The sequence below is a fragment of the Onychostoma macrolepis genome, chromosome 05 (genome assembly GCF_012432095.1).
Source record: "Onychostoma macrolepis isolate SWU-2019 chromosome 05, ASM1243209v1, whole genome shotgun sequence".
Classification (NCBI taxonomy): Eukaryota; Metazoa; Chordata; class Actinopteri; order Cypriniformes; family Cyprinidae; genus Onychostoma; species Onychostoma macrolepis.
In genome coordinates this window covers 43,991,989-44,004,150 of record NC_081159.1, presented here as the reverse complement: position 1 = coordinate 44,004,150, position 12,162 = coordinate 43,991,989, and the positions used below count along the sequence as shown (strand labels likewise).

General features: G+C 37.6%; 1 pseudogene; it reads left to right on the top strand.

Moving 5' to 3' along the window:
• LOC131540573 (endoplasmic reticulum chaperone BiP-like) overlaps positions 1–8,019 on the top strand; it is a 58,581-nt pseudogene extending 50,562 nt beyond the window's left edge.
• Positions 8,020–12,162: the final 4,143 nt, after the last annotated feature.

Genomic DNA, 12,162 nt, shown 5'->3' with positions numbered 1-12,162 from the left:
CAGCAACAAATGCACGCTTTTTTTTTTTTGATTGTGATCAAATTATCCACAAAACAAAATTAATCTTATCTATTTTATCCATCCATTTAAGGAATGCTGTGTGTAAATTAAATACTGCACTGTAAAAACAATTCCATAAAATTTCCACTGTGGTTGCCGGAATTCTACCGTAAACAACACGGTAGCAACATTTTAAGTTTTACGGTTTTAACTTAAATTTACAGTCAAATACCGTAATTTCATTAACTGATATAATGTTAATATACCAACCTATTGAAGTACTGAAGTCTGTTTTGTACCTTTGAAATGCACTGATAACTGCCAAATGCAGGTGGTGATGAGAAAGTCACATGATGCGCCAAAGCCCATTACAGGCAGCTTTTAAATAATAACATATATAGATGGTGCACAGTGTCATTCACACAAGCATTAAACAATCATGGTGAGACTCATTAAATTGAAATGTGCAATAAACATTAATTTAACAACATTAGATGTAACAAACAACCTTAATAAACATAACTGATAAGAAAAAACTAAGAAACAGTTATTGCAAAGAAAAACATCAAATTCAAACAAAATTTGAAATGCAATGCAGGGAATTCTGGGAACATCAATTTACGGTTTTTCCCTTTAAATTTTATATTCTTTTTCACTTCCAAAAATGGCATTTCACCGTAAAATTGTCTGAAATGTCTATTACAGTTTTATACCGTATATATTAGGGGAACTTACCATTACCCATTTAATAGGTTTTTTCCGTAGCATTTTCACGATTTTTAACTGTTAAAATTACGGTCATTTTTTACAATGTGGTAAGAAATGCTGGTGAAAAATATGGAAAGTTTAAGTAATTCCTGTGTGTATTCTAGGTTACATAGTGACATTAACATCCAATGATGTTGCGACGTCCTTTAACAACTTATCAACAATTACCTGCCTTGAGCGATTTTACTTTATTTGGCAACACTGATGGTTGCGCCGCTAGCGTAGGCCGCCTCGCGCTAGCATCTGGAAACAGAAGCTAGAGGCCCGGCTGCATATGGCGCTGCGGCTGGGAGAGCTGCGGTGAAGGCTGAGCCGAAGCGGGAAGCGAGTGAGGCTTGCTGCGGTGAGAACTGGGGCGCGGCCCAGGCTCGACGAAGGCCTGCTGCTGTGGCCTGCCGCTTGAGGGTGTTGGGCGGGACAATAGTGGTGTCGAGCGAGGCGAAGTTCGGGCTTTTCTTGATCTATTGGCTGCTGAAATGGATTTAGGAGTGAGGTTGGCTGGTTTGCGGGGTGACGAAAAAGATTGTGCAAATCCGCTTGTTTACCCTCCGAGAAGACAGTGCGTTGGAATTAATCAGCGTTTGGCTAATGTTCAAATACGATCCAATTCCCGATCGGAGGAATTGTTTTGCATCCAAATGATAAGAGCATGGAAGTGACGCCGGTGGAAAAGAGCGTGTGGCTGGTTGAGCTGAGAGCAGAGGCCGCGACGAAGCCAGGAGCTGTGTCTGGGGGGAAAAGACCGATCCTGGGGCCGGCAGACTGGCCGGAGGATCCGAAAAGATCCCCAGCATGGGTCTCGTTGTTGGACGGGAAAAAAGTCGGGTGAAGTAATGGCAAAAGGTGCAGACCGGATGCTGATTAGCCGTCAAATGAATGGAGGTATGTCAGCTGTATTTATACCCGTGTGTTGATTAGCTTGATGGTGTACCACTTGTGTCTAATTAGGCTAAGTATCTGACGTGCTACTCCCGAACTTTGACATCATTTCGCCTAGGGCGTCAAATTGGCTAGAAACGGCCCTGGTTGCGCGCTCACAAGATCTCCCGGTTCTTACTTGTGAGTTCAGTTCCAGTGTTGCCAGATTGGATGGACGATTTCCAGCCCAAAAGCTCACAAAAAGCCGCCACAAAATAATGTGATAGAATGTAAATCAAGGTTGATAAGAACCATTTTTAACTCCTTATAACGAAATAATTATGACAAAATCATATAAATATAATGCTAGATAAATTTCCCATGGATCAAATCGGGGCAAATACATTAAAGAGAACTACCAAATATGATTAAAATATGCAAGCAGACACTGACAAAACGGCAATCAAGAAATTAACCGATACCCTCAAAAAACACATGCATCATTTTCAATGTCAAGTCAGAATTTAAATGCAAAAAAGTGCCCAATATAAGTGATCAGAATAAGCAACGTAATATAGGTATTTCACACTCGTTCATGCACACACCATGACAGTCAAAACTGTATGCGTCATTCTGTATGATAATCCAACGATAAAAAAAAAAAATTTACAACAACAATAATGCTCTTACCTTCGTGTCGCTCTATAATTTCACACAGAACTAATCTTTCGTGAAGTTTATATTGAACATAATATAGAATTTTGCACAGTCAAAACTAACAAGTCCAGTATCTTTAAAGGATATCCTACCAATCTGGACCGTTTAAACGATAAAAGACAGGATCGTATAGAATAGATTTTGATTAAATTATTTAACTGTGCTCTGATTTCGGAGTTGCAGTGATATAGCCTTCATGTCATCTCCCTCAGCAGGTGTAATTCTCGTTTTGAGAGTTAAAACACTCCACTCTTTACCATCGAACTTATATTTAAGGCATTATGACTTACAGTTATACATTCAAAATCAGATCCGTTATCGCGCTAAAAACCAGTCACTCATGAATCATCACGTCTGTCTGCTGATCCCTAGTGATTGGCTAAAAGTGCAGCTGCGACATCAACATCAGCACCAGATACTATTGTGCGTTTGTGTTTAGTAACGTTGTGATGACTGATTGGATGACTGCATGCATCTATATGCACACTTGGGCTTGTTTGTTAACCAATTAGCCTATGCAATTTATGTTTTGAAAACCGTCAACTGACCAAAAACCTGCCCAAATTTTGTCCACCAGCCCAAGCCAAAATTTACCCGCACAATCAAATTCAAAACCGCCCAATCTGGCAACACTGTTCAGTTCACTGGAGACTCGCTCTAAATGGATCATTTGAATCAGTGAGTTGTTGACTCGAGAACAGCTGCAATCGGATCATTCATTTGTGAATGAATCGTTTTGTGTGATTTGCGAACCGATTTAACAGGTTCACTGAAAAGAGTCAGTTTAATTGTTCATGAATCAGACACTGCTTCTGCGTCTCGGAGCACGTGATATATTATAAGGAGTAACGATATGTTTTATGAAATTTAGTGAAGTAAAAAGTACGATCTTATGCTTTGGAAAAGTTACTCTAAATAAAACTACTCCAGTAAAGTACAGATACTTGAAAAATGTACTTTAGTACAGTAAAGAAGTAAAGCTACTTCGTTACTGACCACCACTGTAGAAAACAACCCATGTTTTGCGGTTTTCTCCTCACAGGACTTGTTCTGCTCCACCCTGAAACCAGTGCAGAATGTTCTGGATGACGCTGACATGAAGAAGGCTGACATTGATGAGATCGTCCTGGTCGGCGGTTCCACTCGTATTCCCAAGATCCAGCAGCTGGTGAAGGAGTTCTTCAATGGCAAGGAGCCGTCCAGAGGAATCAACCCAGAGGAGGCCGTGGCATATGGAGCTGCCGTCCAGGCTGGAGTTCTGTCAGAAGAACAGAACATTGGTGAGTCCATCTGCAACCTTTAAAGGATTAGTTTACTTCCAGAATAAAAATTTCTAGGGGTGTCCCCGACTAAGGATTTTCATAGTCGAATCAGAATTGTCGAATCTTACAGATAGTCGACTGACAGTCGAATCATGTGTTTGGGGGCGGGGGCAAAATTCATTACTAAGATTCAAGTAGTCAGACATTCGACAGTCATAAATACTGATGTAACGGATGCCTCGCAGATACAAACAGGATAAATAATGTTTTATGTTTTGATTCAAATATAGTTAACATTAGCCGGCCACATATCATCATGTTTATTACTTATCAGAGCTGATAAAATTGCACAAACACAGCTAGTTCCAGTTCCAGAATTACAGTAATTGTAAATATGGAGGGAGCTTCAGAAAGCGTGCTCTAGCCTCAATTCACATACAGTTTCACGTATATTTTTGTCCTGTCCATTGCTCTTTCGAGTGTGAATCCCGCATAAATATGCGGATGTCATTCCCGAAACTTTGCAGAGTGTATGTGGCCGAAAAATAAAAGTTCTATACAAATTCTGAGTGGATTATAGGCTATATAGCCTAGAAAAGCACACAAAGAGCACTGCCTTTATTATCACTAAAAAGTTGCCCTTCGTCTTAGTTCATCACGATCTCATTAAGTTTTGATATAATGAGAGGATTCGGGAGCTTTCACTGGACTTGTGTACAGATCCTTGCAACATGAGGTGATGGTCGTGGATGAATGGCACAACAATGGGCCTCAGGATCTCGTCACGGTATCTCTGTGCATTCAAAATGCCATCAATAAAATGCACCTGTGTTCGTTGTCCATAACATACACCTGCCCATACCATAACCCCACCGCCACCATGGGCCACTCGATCCACAACACTGACATCAGCAAACTGCTCACCCACACGACACCATACACTCTGTCTGCCATCTGCCCTGTACAGTGAAAACCGGGATTCATCCGTGAAGAGAACACCTCTCCAAAGTGCCAGACGCCATCGAATGTGAGCATTTGCCCACTCAAGTCGGTTACGACGACGAACTGCAGTCAGGTCGAGACCCCGACGAGGACGACGAGCATGCAGATGAGCTTCCCTGAGACAGTTTCAGACAGTTTGTGCAGAAATTCTTTGGTTATGCAAACCGATTGTTGCAGCAGCTGTCCAGGTGGCTGGTCTCAGACGATCTTGGAGGTGAAGATGCTGGATGTGGAGGTCCTGGGCTGGTGTGGTTACACGTGGTCTGCGGTTGTGAGGCCGGTTGGATGTACTGCCAAATTCTCTGAAACGCCTTTGGAGACAGCTTATGGTAAAGAGATGAACATGCAATTCACGGGCAACAGCTCTGGTGGACATTCCTGCAGTCAGCATGCCACCTTTTTTGGTAAAGGGCATTTGACTTTCTTTGCACTTTCGCTTTATAAACACTGGGCCGCTACTTCCGCCTATATCACGCGTGACCTTTCCAACATGACTAAGTAAAGTCGAGCTGGTGCAAGATGAGCTTTTGTGGTTAAAAATTACCGGTATATACATTTTTATTTTATTTTTTTAGAAAATGACTTAACCCTTATTCCTCAGCTGGGATCGTGTAGAACCCTTTGAAGCTGCACTGAAACAGCAATTTGGACCTTCAATCCATTGGCTCCAAAAGTCCACTATATCCTATAAAATCCTGGAGTGTTTTCCTCAAAAACCTTAATTTATTTTCTACCGAAGAAAGAAAGACAAGGGGGTGAGTAAATTATCAGGAAATTTTTATTCTGGAAGTGAACCAATCCTTTAATGATGGCAGTGTCTAAGGCTGGGCAATACATTCTTGATTATGAGTTTTGCGATAACTGGCTAGGTCTCTTGCCAGATGCTTACTGACTGAAATGTGTTGAACAGGTGACCTGGCGATTCTGGATGTTTGCCCTTTGACCCTGGGCATTGAGATGGTCGGAGGAGTGATGACCAAACTCATTCCCAGAAACACTGTTGTGCCCACCAAGAAATCCCAGATCACTTCCACTGCTTCTGACAACCAGCCAAACGTGACCATCAAAGTTTATGAAGGTGAGCAACATTTTCAGAGTCAAAACTGAGTCAGTTTACTTCATCTTGTTGGATTACATTTATGACCCCATTTTTATTCAGTTAGTTTATATGAAAAGAATTTTAATGGTTTTGTTTTAGATTTTGAAGATAAAACTTATGAACTGTTTGGTTTTTTTCTTTTCATATTTTGTTACATTTTTCAAGTAAGAAACAGCTTAAATAGCCATGGTAGCTGGCAAATTACAAACATGCATGCATTTATACTTATAGCCTTTACTTATAAATATGATTTACATCATATGAAAATTTCTAATAAAATTTTTTTAATTAATTCAAGAAACGTACTGGTCCCCCCTTACGAAATGTTTATATATATATATATATATATATATATTGCTTCATTTTAAGCCATTATTTGTTTGAAAATAGCCATCTTAGCTGGCATGATGTTAATTTTCAGACATGCATACATTTACATTTATGACCCTATTTAATTTAAGTTTTTTTTTGTATTTTAGATGTATATATTTAATACTTACATTTTATATATATTTATATTATACCTGTATATATTTTAAATTTAATATTTGTCATAAATCACTTTTTAAATTTTTAAATTTTAATTTATATTATTATTATTATTATTATTGTTATTATAAATTAACTGAATAATATGAAAAGCTTTTTCTTTTTTTTTTAGGATTTTGTTTTAATTTTACTTTCTTTTTTTTTTTTTAAGTGAAGATACTTTTAGAGAATCATGTTTTTTTTTTCATGATTTTCCCCCCTCACATTTTTATGTTTTTGCTTCATTTTAAGCCGTTTCTAATTTTTCAGTCGTCTTTTATTTTCAAAATAGAATCTGTTCTCACTCTTTTCCCACATCTTTCCAGGTGAGCATCTGCTGACCAAGGATAACAACCTCCTGGGCACGTTTGACTTGACAGGCATCCCTCCGGCTCCCCGTGGCATCCCTCAGATCAAGGTCACCTTCGAGATTAACGTCAACAACATCCTGCGAGTCACCGCTGAGGACAAGATGACAGGCAACAAGAACAAGATCACCATCACCAATGAACAGAACCGGCTGACACCTGAAGACATCAAGCGCATGGTGAATGAGGCCGAGCGCTTTGCTGATGAGGACAAGAAGCTGAAAGAGCGCATCGATGCCCTCAACGAACTGGAGAGCTATGCCTACTCCCTGAAGAACCAGATCGGGGACAAAGAGAAGCTGGGTGGCAAGCTGTCGTCCGACGACAAGGAGGCCATTGAGAAGGCCGTCGAGGAGAAGATCGAGTGGCTGGAGTCTCACCAGGACGCAGATCTCGAATACTTCCAGGCCAAGAAGAAGGAGCTGGAGGAAGTCGTGCAGACCATCATAAGCAAGCTGTACAGCAGTGCGGGCGGCCCGCCGCCAGAGGAAGGTGATGAAAAGGACGAGTTGTAAAATGTCTAGACCCTCTTTCCAGTCACATTGATGCCCTCATCTCTCTAAAAGTGGCAAAGGTGTAGATATGTACTCCAGTTCTTTGAGTCTTACCTCTTAGATAGGTCCTTCAAGGTATCTTGGGGTGAAGTGTCCAGTTCGCAACATCTAGCTACTGGGGTGCCTCAGGGCTCAGTACTTGGACCACTGCTCTTTTCTGTTTACATGGCATTGAATCACTTTTGTATCTTCTTTGTATTTATCAATTGATATATAGTTAACACAGTGAAGACTATACTGTATTTTTTTAAAATATTTGATCATTCAATTTCTGTAGTATTTCTTAAGACATGTTAAACTAATGTACCATTTAATTTGAACAGTCTGTCTACTGTATTTGTCTAATTGTTTATTTATTTTTATTTTATTTACCAGTTTTATGTTTTCACAAGTTTTTATTTTTGTATCAAGGAATATTATTTATGTACTAAGCTGTTTTTCTATTTGTATCAGGGCTGCCTTGCTTTATTACAGATGACTGCTGATCCTGACTGCAGTCAGCTTAAATGGCATTTGTTTTATAATACTGGATTGACTAAAATGGGAAGAAAAAAACAATAAATTTCAAGGTCTACATTTAATTGAGTGAGATTCTTTTCTTCAAGACCTTTTAAACTGTCTACTGCAGTCAAATAGGAAAAGTAACAAAACAGTAAACTAGAATAAAACCTACGCACAAATTGAAGATTTTGAGCACCACTCTGAGACCAGACCTAGTACTCTGGTCCAATACACTGCAGTTTGTCTATTTCATTGAACTGACAGTATGCTGGGAGGATGGCACAGAAGAGGCAAATGAGAGGAAGAGTCTACGATATGTGGAAATGGCAAAGAGTGCTCATGAGCAGGGCTGGGAAGCTTCAGTCTGCATTGCGCCTTTCGTTACACCTATGTCATACGCTCAACCACCTTGTCGTGAACGCGCCTGCTTGAGAGAACAGAAGCAGGACGTTTCTGTTTATAAGAATCAGTATTTTCCTTATACTAACACATCGTTTCACTTCAGAAGGCCTTTATTAACACCCCGGAGCCGTGTGGAGTAGTTTTATGATGGATGGATACTTTTTTTTCGGATTCAGAAATTATGTATTCAATTATACAGATTGGAACAGACAGGACGATGTCGAATATAACTCTGAATGTGTTAATCTGAAAGAAGAATGTCAGACACGCCTAGGATGCCCTGAGGGAGTAAATCTTGGACTCATTTTCATTTTTGGGTGAACTATCCCTTTAAGGAGTTAGGAATCCATGACCAAACCCTGTGTTAGACCATCAGAAAAGTGGCAGATGCAAAATACTGCAGTCGGTGGCTATGGTTAAGGAAGAAAGACCTCAGCCGGGCCCCAAGATGATAGGGACTGATCAGCCTGCCTCTGCGGAGGGTCTCTTGTGTTTAAAAGGCCAAAACACCTGAAGATGCAAAGACTCACAACTGAAGATGGGCTCAATTTCATCTGCTTGTGGCCCAGAACATCTGCTGGTGGTAGAAACTTTATATACAATTATGATCCTATGATAGATGCTCGCATCTCAGCATGTCTAAAACACATTTCTTGCTGGATGTAGAATCATCACCTTCAGCTCTACTTTGCCAAGAAAGAACTGCTTGCTACTTTTTTTTGTGCTGTAATATAATACGAAATCAGTCAAAAATTTTAATAATTAAGATTGATTATTTATTTATTTAAGAAGTCCCTTCTGCTCATGTTGTGAAATTACCCTTTAAAATAGACATTTTCTATTTGATTTTATTGTAAAAATGTAGTTTATTCCTGTAAATATTTTTTTTCTTCAAAATCCTTTGATAATTAGAAAGTTCAAAAGAACAGCATTTATTTGAAATAGTTTTTTTTAAATGACTTCTGAGGGATTATGTGACACTGAAGACTGGAGTAAATGACGCTGAAAATGCAGCTTTGATAACAGAAAAAAAGTTTTTGTGCAGGTGTCTTTTATTAATTATGAAGAATGGTGTCTGATCAGGTAAGTATACTAGCTAATACTTTACCATACAAACTTTATTTTGCAATGAAACTCCTGAGAAATGTTGAGTTAAAAGACACTGTTCCAACTTTATGGCCTTTGTGACCTTGAACAAGACACTTTTTTCCCTCACATTTCTCTACTTGTATTTTCCATGGAAGTATTTTATTGTAAAAAATAAATAAATAAATAAAAAACTCCTGAAAATCTGATTCATTTCCATACACTGATATCCAATGGCATGACATAATGGTATAGTTACCTCACCTGTAATTCATTAGCACTGCTGGTAACAAACTATTCTGAAATATTCTAAATCAGTTAAGAAATTTAAGCTGATCAATTAAGTTAATTGGTCAATAACATGTCAGAAAACCATTTTGCTTTACGTCTATAATGCAGTCATACTAGTGTAATTTTGATTCAGAATTGAATCATACTGAAAAGCGTTGCCAGATTGTTCCTTATCATTGCATCATTACATGACAGCTAATCATTTGTTGTTTGCATAGAGATAGTTTTGTTCACACTCTGCTAATGAGTCACCAAACACAACAATATCATTGTGAATGTTGGAGCCATGTAAGTTTGAATGTTTTTTAACTTGAATTTAGAATTTAATTGTTGACATGAACTGTGATTTAATATAGTGTTGATGTATATAAAAGTGGTGACCTCTATTTTGAAGGGGGACTTTGTATCATGAGTGGCTAATTGGAGCCAAGTGTGGTTGAAGGTGGAGACAGACCAAGATTTGAACATTTGTTGTTGGTTTAAATGATTAATAAATCATTAACTCAACTTAACACTGAATATGGAATTGTGGTGAAGTTTGTGTGTCAAAGAATCCCTCAACCTTCCACTCAAGGTGGGTGGCTTAAAATTGTATTAGTGGTGGACAATAAAGCCCATACAATCAATGTGCAATATATTTATGCATGCATATGGCACACATACAGTACACCCATCTGATTCTCTTTTGACCCTCAAATGGTTACTTATTTGCACTCTATCAGTTAAATGAGCTTATTACCTGAATATAATAGTAAACTCTGTCATTCTGCAGTCAAATATTTATTTATAATGACACAGTGTTATAACTTATTAATTTGGTATAGCCATAATGTACAGACAGTCGCTTACATATGCAGTATTTAATTTTCCTCAACAGAAAATTGAGTGAACCCTCCCAATATTCAAACCCCAATGGCATTTGCTTCTTTTTAAGAACAGAAGAGTCACCTGCTATGTGAGGGATATGTAACGTGCATGTATATGTGGGTAAAAATGCATAAAATATCTAAACTTGTTTAGAAGGAGAGTTTTATCATAGGTTTTGCAGTTATTCTGCCAATTTATATTCTCTCTTTAGGGCAAATAACATCCCAGTTTACTTGTGTTGGGCTGTTGTGTTTGTCCAATGTTTGAGATATTTTTCTTTTTGTGTTTTAGCTGTTTTCGTCTTCTTTCCTCTTTTTTAATGGCCCTTTTGTAATTGTGATTATGAGAGACATTCTGATTGATTTTAATGGAATTTCACTTTGGCCTATAGGATTTTATTTGATGCTTAGAATCTTATTGGACATTGTGTTTTATTTAATGGGATTTAAATTTTTCCTGTAGGATCTTTTATTGATTTGTATCATATTGGACATTGTGATTTTTAAATGGAAATTCACTTTGTCCTGTAAGATCTTATTTGATTCTGTTAATTAATTACTTTTAAAAATTAACACTGCATGTGTGTACTTGACCCTCAATAAAAATGCAGCCTATATGAATACACACAAATATAACTGAAATTCATAATATTACAGTAAAGCAAATATAAGAAATGTAACATTTCATGTTAAAATGTATTACATGCGAGTAGGAATTCATAGAAACACAAACATCTATGGTATTGTCCTGACGCTTCCCCTTTAACCTCTTAAGACCCTGCGGCCTCATATGAGGACGTTATATTTTAGTGAATTTCTCTGAGACTGTACATGCCACAGTTTTATCTTTTCAGAGATACCAAATGTTTGGATGTTTCACCATGACCACTCCCTCTCCTTGGTCTTCAAAAATGTATGAAATTAATTTAGTGACACTCTTATGGAAATATGATAATATTTTGTAATTATCATTTAAATCTGTCTAATTTTTAAATTGTGTGTCATAAATCAACATCTCAGGAAAATGTTATGGCATTTCAAATCAAAATATGACTCTGATACGAAATATGAGGACACCAGGACTAAAAGCATTATTATTTTTGCCTGTGCGTGTTCATTCATGTCTTTTTTTCTTTTTTCTTTTTAAGAAATTGAGTCCCGATGTCCTCTACTGAGGACATACCTATAACTTATGAATGAAATATCATTTTTATATATATAAAAAAAGAAAAATTATTTTTAATGCTATAAACATTGTAAAGACATGGAAAAAAGATTTTTCTCGGGTCTTAAGAGGTTAAGAAATCCGAATGTAGTGCAGCGTTTAACTGTAGCGCGCATACTTTGAACAGTAACAGTCAAAGAGGAGAAGAAGCTGAGAAATCTAGTGATTAACGTTGTTTAACTTGTTCAAAGTTTATTTAAAGATGCTAAAAAGGAAGAAATATTAATACTTATCTGATGTGATCTGCATTCAAAACGAATAATTTTGGTTGAACGATATCTGTTGGCGAGTTGTTGAGCTCGTTTTATTGTAACGTTACCTGCTGATTAGCACAGGAGTCTGCCATTACATAGCAAAATATATTGTTTTTTTAATTGATATTAATGAAATATTAACGCATGCTGTTTATAATAAAATTTCATTATATAAAACATTGGAGTAGTGAGTACAAAATACCTGTTCTGCCACCATTTTGAGCTGTTTTGAATAACGGTGTGCCTTACGGTTTTGCATAGCGCTATTTTAATTATTTGAATTGATGGAGTAAAAAGATGTTCTTATGGCCTGTTGTCCAAGGTTTGACATTGGTCAACGATTCTCCTGTAATATGTGTGTACATGGAGAAGACGTGCATG